Source organism: Panthera tigris, chromosome A1 (assembly GCF_018350195.1).
Source record: "Panthera tigris isolate Pti1 chromosome A1, P.tigris_Pti1_mat1.1, whole genome shotgun sequence".
In the NCBI taxonomy this organism is placed as follows: Eukaryota; Metazoa; Chordata; class Mammalia; order Carnivora; family Felidae; genus Panthera; species Panthera tigris.
Genome location: NC_056660.1, coordinates 111,557,908 through 111,568,107, shown reverse-complemented (window position 1 = coordinate 111,568,107; position 10,200 = coordinate 111,557,908). Strand labels below are relative to the sequence as shown.

The window sequence follows — 10,200 nt, the reverse complement described above, 5'->3', positions numbered from 1 at the left end:
TGTACAAATAGATAAATATGAAACACCCAGGATCCGTGTAGAAAATGTGGTGGTTTCCTTATTCCTGAAAAGAAAAAACTTGGAAAGAGGTCATTTATCATCCAGAATTAATTTCCTTTCATATGTTAGTATTTTTCCTTCCCACCTCTTCCCAGGTATGATGTGTGCTTACTTGTACCTTTAGTATTATTCTTGTATAAAAAATTATATGTGCAACTTTTTTCTTCTTATTATTATATTGTAAGGATTCTGGCACACATCCTAAATCACTCCTAAAAGCCATCTTTTTCTTTTTTTTTTTACTTTTATTTATTTTTGAGAGAGAGACAGACCATGAGTGGGGGAGGAGCAGAGAGAGAAGGAGACACAGAATCTGAAACAGGCTCCAGGCTCTGAGCTGTCAGCACAGAGCCCGACACAGACTTGAACCCATGAAATGGGAGATCTTGACTTGAGCTGAAGTCGGGTGCTTCACTGATTGAGCCACCCAGGGGCCCCCTAAAAGACATCTTTAGGATGCTGTAATATGTCACCGTAAGGGCACATCACGCGTTCACCTAAGTATTTCCCAACTGCAGTGGATTTCGCCCCTCCCTCAGGGGGCATTTTGAAATGTCTGGAGACATTTTTGGTTGTCACAATGCAGGGTGGGGTGGGGGTGGCTACTGGCATCTAGTGGGTAGATGCTTTTAAACACCCTACAATGCCCAGGACAGCTTCCACAACAAAGACTTACCTGACCTCAAACACTGACAGCTGAGGCTGAGAAAACGTGTCTCTCTATATCATCGTTACACCTATAGGCTACTTTCAGCTTTTCCTGTCACGAATGAAGCAACAACACACCTGCTAGGTAAACCTCCTGCACATGTCCACCTCCTTGCCATCAGCTTCTGTGGGCACGCTCGATGCTAAGGCCACTTGAAAGAGCTGGGCTATCTTCCAGAACGTGGCCTCAGTTGACACTCACCACCTGACCTTTTCTCTACTTCTGGAGTGACAAACTAGAGCCTTTTAGCCTTTAGAGTGTCACAGACCTGCCATACCTGGGGATGTTCCTCTTCGCCCGCCCGTCCTTTCTGACTATGGCCCATCCGCTTTCTCTGAAAGATTCCTGTAAAGGCTGTCCGCATCCCTATCCCCTCACCTTGTTCGTGTCCACCGCTCGGGGCACCACAGAAGGCTCTGACCCTCACTGTTCCCCTGCGACTGCCTCCAGAGTTCTATGACATCAAGGTAGATTTTCAACGCTCACCTGCCGCTGGTAAGCTCCCATCCCCCATCTCTCTTAAAAATTGCAAAAGACGCCCAAGCCCCAAGCCCGCCACCCCTCAGGGTCCATCCTCCCAGGGCTCTGAGTGACACCAGCCTTTCTCGCCCAGGAGCAGAGCAACTTCCCCCCCCCCCCCCCCCCCCCCCCCCCCCCCCCCCCCCCCCCCCCCCCCCCCCCCCCCCCCCCCCCCCCCCCCCCCCCCCCCCCCCCGGCCTGCTCTCCTGAACTGCAGACCCATGTTTCCGACTGAAACAATGTAACTTGGCCTCTTCCCGGGGCTAGAAGGTTTGAACCTTCCAGAGTCCACCCTTCCCTGGGTGAGCTTTCTAAAACAAAAACTGTAACTGGAGTGTGCACACTGCCTTTGAAACCTGATTCAGACAAAGCAAACTTGAAACAAAAACGTTTGGGGACAATGTGGGAAATTTGGTTGTGAACTTGGGATGACATGTTAAGAAATTACTGTTAAGTGTGCGAGGTGTGATAGCAAGTAAAAAGAAAATCTGAATTTGTAAAGGAGGCACACTGAAGTTTCTAGAGAAGATGGCTTGATTTGCCTTAAAATATTTTAGCAAAGAAATACATAAGAAAATTTGGAGAAGCATTCATAATTGTTCAGTTTAAGTATGGGCTCCTGGTTCATCACACTCTTCTTTTCTTCTAATGGAATTTTCCATACATTCAATAACCCTGCAAATCTGACCACAGCACTCTCCTGCTCAGAATATTCTGGTATTCTCTACTGCCTACAGGATCCAGTCTGGACTTGTAAGGGTGTCATTCCAGTGCAAGGGATCAGGCCACTTTGCATCCTGCAGCCTCCCCTCCCCTCATCTGGCCCCATATTGACTGGTGATCTTTTTCATGGCTTGGAGAGCTCGGGTCCCAACCACATCCTGTCTGCCTAAAAAACCATACCCATTTCTCAAGAGTCTCCTCAAAGTGTCCTCTCATTTTTGATCTTCCCTGAATCCTCCAATCTATGACCCATCAGGCCAAGCCTCTGGCCCTCCTTCCGCACCCCTGCCTTGCCCACCAGTCAACTATTTTATGGTGGCCGGTTGACATGTGCTCCCCACCCCCACCCTCACCCCTCCTGGGACTGAGCTCCCCAAAGGCGAGAGCTGTGTCCTGTCCACTCTCACTTCCCAAGGTGCAGACCCAGCCCCGGGTCAGGATTCGGTAGAAAGCAGGGGAGTGAACGAGCGAGCCTCTTCCCTTCTTCGTCTTTCCCTCCTGAAGACGAACAAGACTTAGATTTGAGTTTCCAGGTTCAGCCTTTTTTTTTTTTTTTTTTTTTTTTCCCTCAGCTTTTCTCTGGATGGGGCATTATCAGAATAGTTTCTGAAAATGAGTCTTAGGAACTCAGAGTAGAAGTGTAAACCGATCTCAAAGAATATTTGAGTTGCCAGGCAACAAAAGAACATAAGCACAAAACTCTCAAATATCAGCCCAGCGAGGTTGTGTCATTGTTGGGTCGTTCTCTTTGCTAGTAATATGATTACTTGCATGCAAGAAAAGACATAGTCAATAAATACAGTACAGTGCATTAGTCATGGGGAGGGGAATACCGGAATGGAGATCATGTACCACCGAGGAAAGAACAGCAAACTTGACCCTGGCACTGGGAGAACTAGGGAGAAAGAAGACAACATGACCAACTCCAGAAGCGGCCAGAACCCCAAGTCAGCTCCTGCCTCTGGCCTTTGCTGGAGTCGGGAGGGAAGAATGGCTGGGCAGGTGCAGGCTGGAGAAGGACAAGGGACAGGGCTCCGAGGACTGGCATGGAGACCGGTAGGCGCCATCACAAGACCCTGGACCTCAGAGTCATGGTGTTGGTCGCAAGGTCCCTGGCCCTCCCTTCAGATGCAGCCTGTGTAGCAGACCGGTGTGCCCGTCCTCACCAGTCCAGGGCGTGGCATGGCCTACTTCTCCTCATCAGGGTGTGTGAAGTGGGCGTGTCCTGCCTCAGGAAAGCTTGGCCCGCCCTCCTCTTTTGTTTCTTTATGTTTCCCAAGGAAGGCAGGTGGCCTGACCTATCCTTATGCATATCTGCATCCTAAAAGAATCCCCTGGATCACCCACATCAGAGACACTTGACAAGTCATGATGGAGCCCCACCCTGGTCATACTGATTCAACAAGCTTGGGAGCGTCCTGGGAAGGCGCATTTCAGCAAGCTCTTGTGGTAACTTTTTTTTTTAATTATGGTAAAATAAATACCACATGAGATATGCCATTTTAACCATGTTTAAATGTTCAATTCAGTGGCAGGCATTAATCACATCGACACTGTTGTACAATCTTTACCACGGTTTCCCAAACTTTTTCATCACCCCAAACAGAAGCTGTACCCATTAAGTAGTAACTCCCCATTTACCCCAAGGGTCTGGGCATCCCTAATCCACTGTCTAGTTCTATGAATTTGCCTATTCTAGAGAGTGTGTGTAAGTGGAAATGTACCATGCGTGTCCTTTTGTGTATGGCTTATTTCACTTAGCATAAATATTTTCCAGGTTCATCCATGTTGTCGTGTGTATTAGAACTCCATTCCTTCTGGGGCTTCTGAGTGGCTCAGTTGGTTAAGCATCCGACTTTGGCTCAACTCATGATCCCTCATCGGGCTCTGTGCTGACAGCTCGGAGCCTGGAGCCTGCTTCAGATTCTGTGTCTCCCCCTCTCTCTGTTCCTCCCCCACTCATGCTCTGTCTCTCTGTCTGTCAAAAATAAATGGACGTTAAAAAATAATTTAAAAAAAAAAGAACTCTATTCCTTCTTATGGCTGAATACTATTCCAGTGTATGGCTATACCACATTTTGTGTACCCATCCTTATTTTTTTTTTTTAGGTTTACTTATTTATTTTGAGAGAGAGAAAGAGACAGAGCATACAAGTGGGGTAGGGGCAGAGAGAAAGGAGAGAGAGAATTCCAAGCAGACTCTTCTCTCTGTGCTGAGCCTGACTCAGGGCTCGATCTCACAACCATGAGATCATTACCTGAGCTAAAATCAAGAGTCGGACACTTAACTCACTGAACCACTCAGGTGCCCCCATTCTTCCGTTGATTGACGCTTGGGGTTCTTCTACTTTTGGCTATCGTGAGTACATCGTGAGTACATTATGTGTGCATCAGTATACAGGTATCAGCTCAAGCCCCCGTTTTCCATTTTTTGGGTGAATATACCCACGAGTGGAAATGCTGGGTCACATGATAATTCTATGTTTAACTTTTCGAGGGACCCCAAAATTTTTTCCACAGCAGCCGCACCACTTGCCGTTCCCACCAGCAATGAACACACAAGGGTTCCACCAACACTTGTTATTTTCCATGGTTTTGATTAGAACCATCCTAGTAGGAGTGACATGGTATCTGTGCTTTTGCTTCAGGTAATTCTCAAGCACACTACGTCTGGAGAACTCTGCTGTATACAAAGGAGACAGGACATTCGTTAGAGGGAGAGAGGGACTCACAGTAAAGAAAAGGGGATTTGGGTTACTTTTCAAAGAGTGAATTTTCTTCTTCTTCTTCCATAGACAAACAGTTTCCTAGTGCTGAGTTCAGTGTCCATCAAGAGCACATCACAGCAGTGAAGAGAATGTGAAGGGTTTGGGGGTTCCCAGGGCAGGGGCAATTCTGGGAAGACCAGGGCAGGTGAAAATGACCAAGCTGGGGGAGAGCCACTCAATGCTGGGGATCCACTCTCATTAAGCTTTTGCCAGTGAAAGGGATTGAGTCTGAACCTCTCTCCAGGGTCTAATGATTTTATCTGTGGGCTTTGTGGGATCACTCTGCCTTTTAGGAAGAGCTGCAATGAGAATTCAGAGCGGGAAAAGTGCCATGCAGCTTTTAATAATAATAATAAAAAAAAGTGAGTCAGGAGTGGAGAGGCTAACTTCTCTACCTTCTCACCAGCAGTGTCTGTGCAACAGCTCTTGGTGGGCAAGATATCAGGCTTTGGGTTCATCTTGACAGACAAACAATCAGAGGGGTTTTCTCACATTCCAGGATTTAAGTCCAGGCCGAGTGAAAATCTCTCCGGAGGCAGGAGATGCCCCTTATGACCCTCCATCACCCTGATCAAGAAATGGCTGCCCATTAGCTGAATCTGGGTAGGGTCGAGTGGGATCCAGAGCTGACCCCTGAGCCCCCGTAGAGGCTGCCTTCTCCCAAACGTCAAATCCTGCCAGAAGAAACACTCACTGCTTTAGGTGGGATTTCGCTTCTTCGGCTACCCAGGGCCAATTAGCATAGCAGAGCTCTGTGGGTAAGCGCACCCTCAGTGGGGCTTATAAGAGCCACAGTCAAGAGATCAAATAACCCCCTTGCTCTCTGTGCAGCAGGCCTGGACTCCATCAGAAGGACACGCCCAGCCAGCCAAGACATAACTTTGGTGCAGACAGCAGGGCAATGAGGCAAGCAATAAAAAGGCCTAATCTCTTAAGGCAACATGAATTGTTGGCGAGAACACAAGGGGGAAAGCAACATTAGCCAAGGATCATTTTCCTCTTGTTAGAGATGCCTGCTGACTGCTTGGAAAAACCAAAGTGGGAGGAAGAAAAAATCCTGCTAGCACTGGCGGGCGGCAAGCTGCCATTTACAGAACTGGTTTTCCCCACTTTCGAACAGCTAACCAGGTAGTCTTATGGCAACCATTACTGAGTACCATTGATGGAGTGCTTCTTCGGAGAGCTTGCCTCAGCCCGTGATTGTGTAAGTGTTAGCAGTACCACCATCCTGTGCCAGTTGGGTTCAGTGCAAGGAACGGAAGTTGTTCTAGGTGTTTCTAGCAAAAGAGGGCTTTTGTGCCAGGAGCCAAATGCTTAGGAGGCTATGGTAAGGGCTGGAGGATCATACACAAAGGAGTGGCAGCCGGCTGTCGAATATAAGGATCCATCGCATGACTGAGACTTCGGGAAGCTGCTAGAGCTTCCACCACAGCTGCTGTCACAAGGACCTGGTGACTGCCTTTCCGGTCTGCTCCTAAACTCTCCACAACCAGGCTTGCCAGCGACCTCAGCAGAGGGAAGGTCTTTCCTCAGCCCCACACTCCAGCCTCCCCATGAGAACCGTCTGCTAGTTGAACTCACTTGCCATCCAGTACCCTCACTGCAAGTTGAGTCTGGGGAGTTCGCCAGGTGCCCCGAAGGAGGAGAGGGTGGGATTGAGAATAACAATGCCTCACACCCCCACTTTGCAGTCCCGTGCAGAGAGGCCAAGTCCCTCATTACGGGGTCGCACAGCCATTACCTGAGCCCAACTTTGCAGGACTGTGGAGTCTGTTCTTACCCACTGATTTCTGAGCAATTTAGGAGACAAAGCCCTCCACGGGTTCTGGGCTTTCCTATTAATTGTAACTACGTTGGTGGCTAATATGAGATCTCAGATTAACTGGCCAGGAGATTACTCTGAATTGTACAAAGATAACGACCCCAGCAACTGTGAGGAATGAACCGTTCCGGTTTCAGGGGAGACGGGATGAAGAAGGGGTGTGTGAAGGAAAATAAATGGTGGGCGGCTAGTCTGGACTTCACTGCAGGCCAAATCTAGTTTCCCTCAGGTCCCCGTTCCAGGCTACGGGTGCTGGGTCCCCTGCCGAGGGCAGCCTGGGGAGCTGTGCGGCACCGCTGTTGAAGGGTTAGCGTGAAAGGGCAATGCTCACAACTATTCCCCGGCACTTAGAGGCCAGGCACCAAGGATTAGCTCAGTTCCTCCACACAACAACTTAGGAGGTAGGTGACTGTCTCCTCAGAACTTCAGAGATAAGGAGCCTGTCTCAGAGAGGTTAAATGACTCACCCAAGGTCACACAACCAGCTTATGATAAAGTCAGAGTTGGCACTCGAGTCTGCCCAAGTCCATATTCTACATCCTCAGCTCCTGGCTATGACTGTGCACCAACAACTCTACGAGGTCCGGCAGCCCACACGGCACACACAGACTCGATGAAGCCAAAACAAACGAACACCAGCGGGGTGAGCATGGCTCATGGCACAGCACTGGAGAATGACTGCCCGGACCACAGTCTGGAGAACTCAGTGAAGACGGCCTGGGCCTGGGCACAAGCTGGGGCTACGGCATCTGTCTGCACAAACGATGCAGTCCAGGCCTATCATGCATTTCCCCCGTCACACCCATCCTGTAGGATTTGGAGCAAGTCCTAAAACCGAGCTGTCCCAAGGTGAGAAAGCTTAGTGGTTTGTCAGTCCAAACCTCCCATAGTACACATGGGAAAACAGAGGTTCTAAAAGAGGAACTTACCTGTCAGAGGTAATTCAGATGTCTGGAATCAAGGGGAGGGCAAGCCTCAGGGCACTTTAGCATTTCCTCAACTTTGGGGCTAGCCCTTTTTTTTTTAAGTTTATTTTTTTTTATTTTGAGGGAGAGAGACAGAGAGAAAGAGAGAGAGAGAGAGAGAGAGAGAGAATGCAAGCAGGGGAGGGGCAGAGAGAGGCAGACAGTGAGAAACCCAAACAGGCTCCATGGAGTCAATGCACAGAGCCCAATGTGGGCCTCTAACTCATGAAACTGTGAGATCATGACCTAAGCCGAAATCAAGAGTAGGACGTTTAACTGACTGAGCTGCCCAGGAGCCCCTGGAGCTAACATTTAAAGGAGAACCCAAGCAATGTACTACAATTCAGCGCCCCTAGAATACCCTCTCACATCACCAAGAACCCTCCTGTCCACCCTTACTTGTCAATTTCTAAGATGGGGTAATGTTTTCATTCTTGATGGTGATAGTCACATGGCTGTATTGACCTTGTGAAAATTCACTGAACTATTTCCTTATGGGTCGGTGGTTTTTCTGCATTTTTCTATATTATGTCAAACTTCAATAAGGAGCTTACTTAAAATAATATTGGCCAATTAGATCTATCCCAGGACCAGGAAAATATTCTGCGTTTTAACTGAAAAGCCTCTTCCTTCTAGTCTTAAGTGGCTGACAAAATCATATCCCGTGTTGCCATCATCTCAGGATTTGAGTAGACTGAGAACATCAATGACTAAGAAGGTTTGGAGGCTTTTTGCGACACCTGAGACATTCTTCTTACTTTTTCTTTGGAAGGCAGAAACACACACACAGACACAGACACAAGACCTGTGGTAGGGACTTGATAGCTGTTCACAAACCATTTACCTATTCCTCCTGGGCCACCACTAAGCTATACTTCCTAGCCTCTTTCTCAGGTGGGTGCGGCCATTTGACTGGATGGTGGCCAATGAAATGCCCAAAGTGGGTATAATTCCAAGTCTGGCTCATAAACTTCCCTGTGTGCAAGCCTTGACTACCTTTTCCTTGCTACTGGCTAATTGGAGAGTTCTCTGAGGCCCTAGAAGAGGGCAGAGACATCAAACAGAAACAGCCTGAGTTCCTGTGACATCAGGTGGAGGAGAGCCATACAGGAGAGTCACCTGACCAGGAAAATCTATGGTGGGACACTGCACAAGCAAGAAAACAACTTTTTTTTTTTTTAACAAACCCTTCTACTGAGGGCTGACTCTCAATACATCACAGCAAGGGAGTTGCTCTGCTGTGTAGGAAAGCCCGAGGCAGAAGAAATAAACTTTCCTGTGTAACGTAGTGAAATGTGTAGCTTATGTGTTACAGCAGTTAGCCTACCCTGGAAAATACAAGAGCAGTTTTGAAATTCGGCAAATCCTCTTCTCCCCAAATCACGCCTACCTTCTCAACCTAGAGCCAGCCCCAGGGTATTTTTTAAAACCGAGAGGCCAAAGTGTAGTCCTGCTTGTTACTTATTGATTCTTAATTCAGAAACAGTTATCACAGGTACAATTCATCAGTCCCTGGTGAGTTAGGGCAAGAGATCCAGGGGGAAAAGACTCCTTGTAATAAGATGTGAGAGTTGGCAGTCCTTTTTCTCTTTTAATTGTTCTGTCTCCTCCTTTGTTGACAGGGTTCAAAATGGCAGCATTCTGGGCCCATTCCATAAGGGACCAACAGTTCCATCCACCAGAGGGCAATACTATATAATAGCTGGTGCACATGATGGTAACACAATCATCATGAAAAGGAAAATTGGAGTCAACATTTATGGAAAGGGACAGGAGGCAGATACCAGAATTGTGGAAAGTTCCCTGGGTGATGGAACGGGGGACAGTGAGGTAAGCATCTTTGAGATGCACGCTCCCCACCTCTATCTCCCTTGCAATTGTTCCAAAGACTAACTCTGCATTTTTCCTTCACATAGAAAGTTCTTTAGTCTACCATATGCTTTCACTCATATGCGGAATTTAAGAAACATATGAAGAAAGCGAAGAAAAAAAGAGAAAAGTCAAGAAGACTCTTTAATTTTTTTTTTTTTTAGAGCGAAAGAGAGCACGTGATCATGGGAGAGGGGAAAGGAGAAGAAGAGAAAGAATCTTTAAAAACAAAGTTTATTTTATTTATTTTGGAGAGAGAACGGGGGAGGGGCAGAGAGGGAGACCGAGGATCCCAAGCAGGCTCCACAATGACAGCAGAGAACCCAACGTGGGGCTGGAAGAACTCATGAGATCATGACCTGAGCTGAAGTTGGACACTCAACCGACTGACCCATTCAGGTGCTCTGAGGACTTAGCACATGGTAAACTCTCATTAAGTAGCCAGAATCTGAAGCAGGCTTCAGGCTCTGAGCTGTCAGCACAGAGCCTGCTGCAGGGCTCGAACTCACAAACCGTGAGATCATGACCTGAGCCAAAGCCAGACGCTCAACCGAATGAGCCACCCAGGTGCCCCGAGAGAGACATAGAGAGAGAGAGAGAGAGAGAGAGAAAGAGTTTTAAGCAGCGTGGAGCCCCATGTGAGCTTGATTCCACAGCCCTGAGATCATGACCTAAGCTGAAATCAAGAGTCAAACAGACGTTCAACTGACTGAGCCACCCAGGCACCCCAAGAAACAGACTCTTATCTAGAGATCACGCTGATGG

At 47.9% G+C, this 10,200-nt stretch overlaps 1 long non-coding RNA gene across 2 annotated transcripts; it reads left to right on the top strand.

Annotated features, from left to right (window-relative positions):
• The first annotated feature begins 711 nt into the window (after nucleotides 1–711).
• Nucleotides 712–9,390, top strand: LOC122231292. Of its 2 annotated transcripts, none has more exons than XR_006208480.1 (4): nucleotides 712–853; nucleotides 1,111–1,264; nucleotides 3,292–3,460; nucleotides 9,189–9,390. It is a non-coding gene; the product is annotated as an uncharacterized LOC122231292 (long non-coding RNA). The 2 variants fall into 2 exon arrangements; XR_006208479.1 differs by lacking the exon at nucleotides 9,189–9,390 and adding an exon at nucleotides 3,789–3,879.
• The last annotated feature ends 810 nt before the right edge of the window (nucleotides 9,391–10,200 follow it).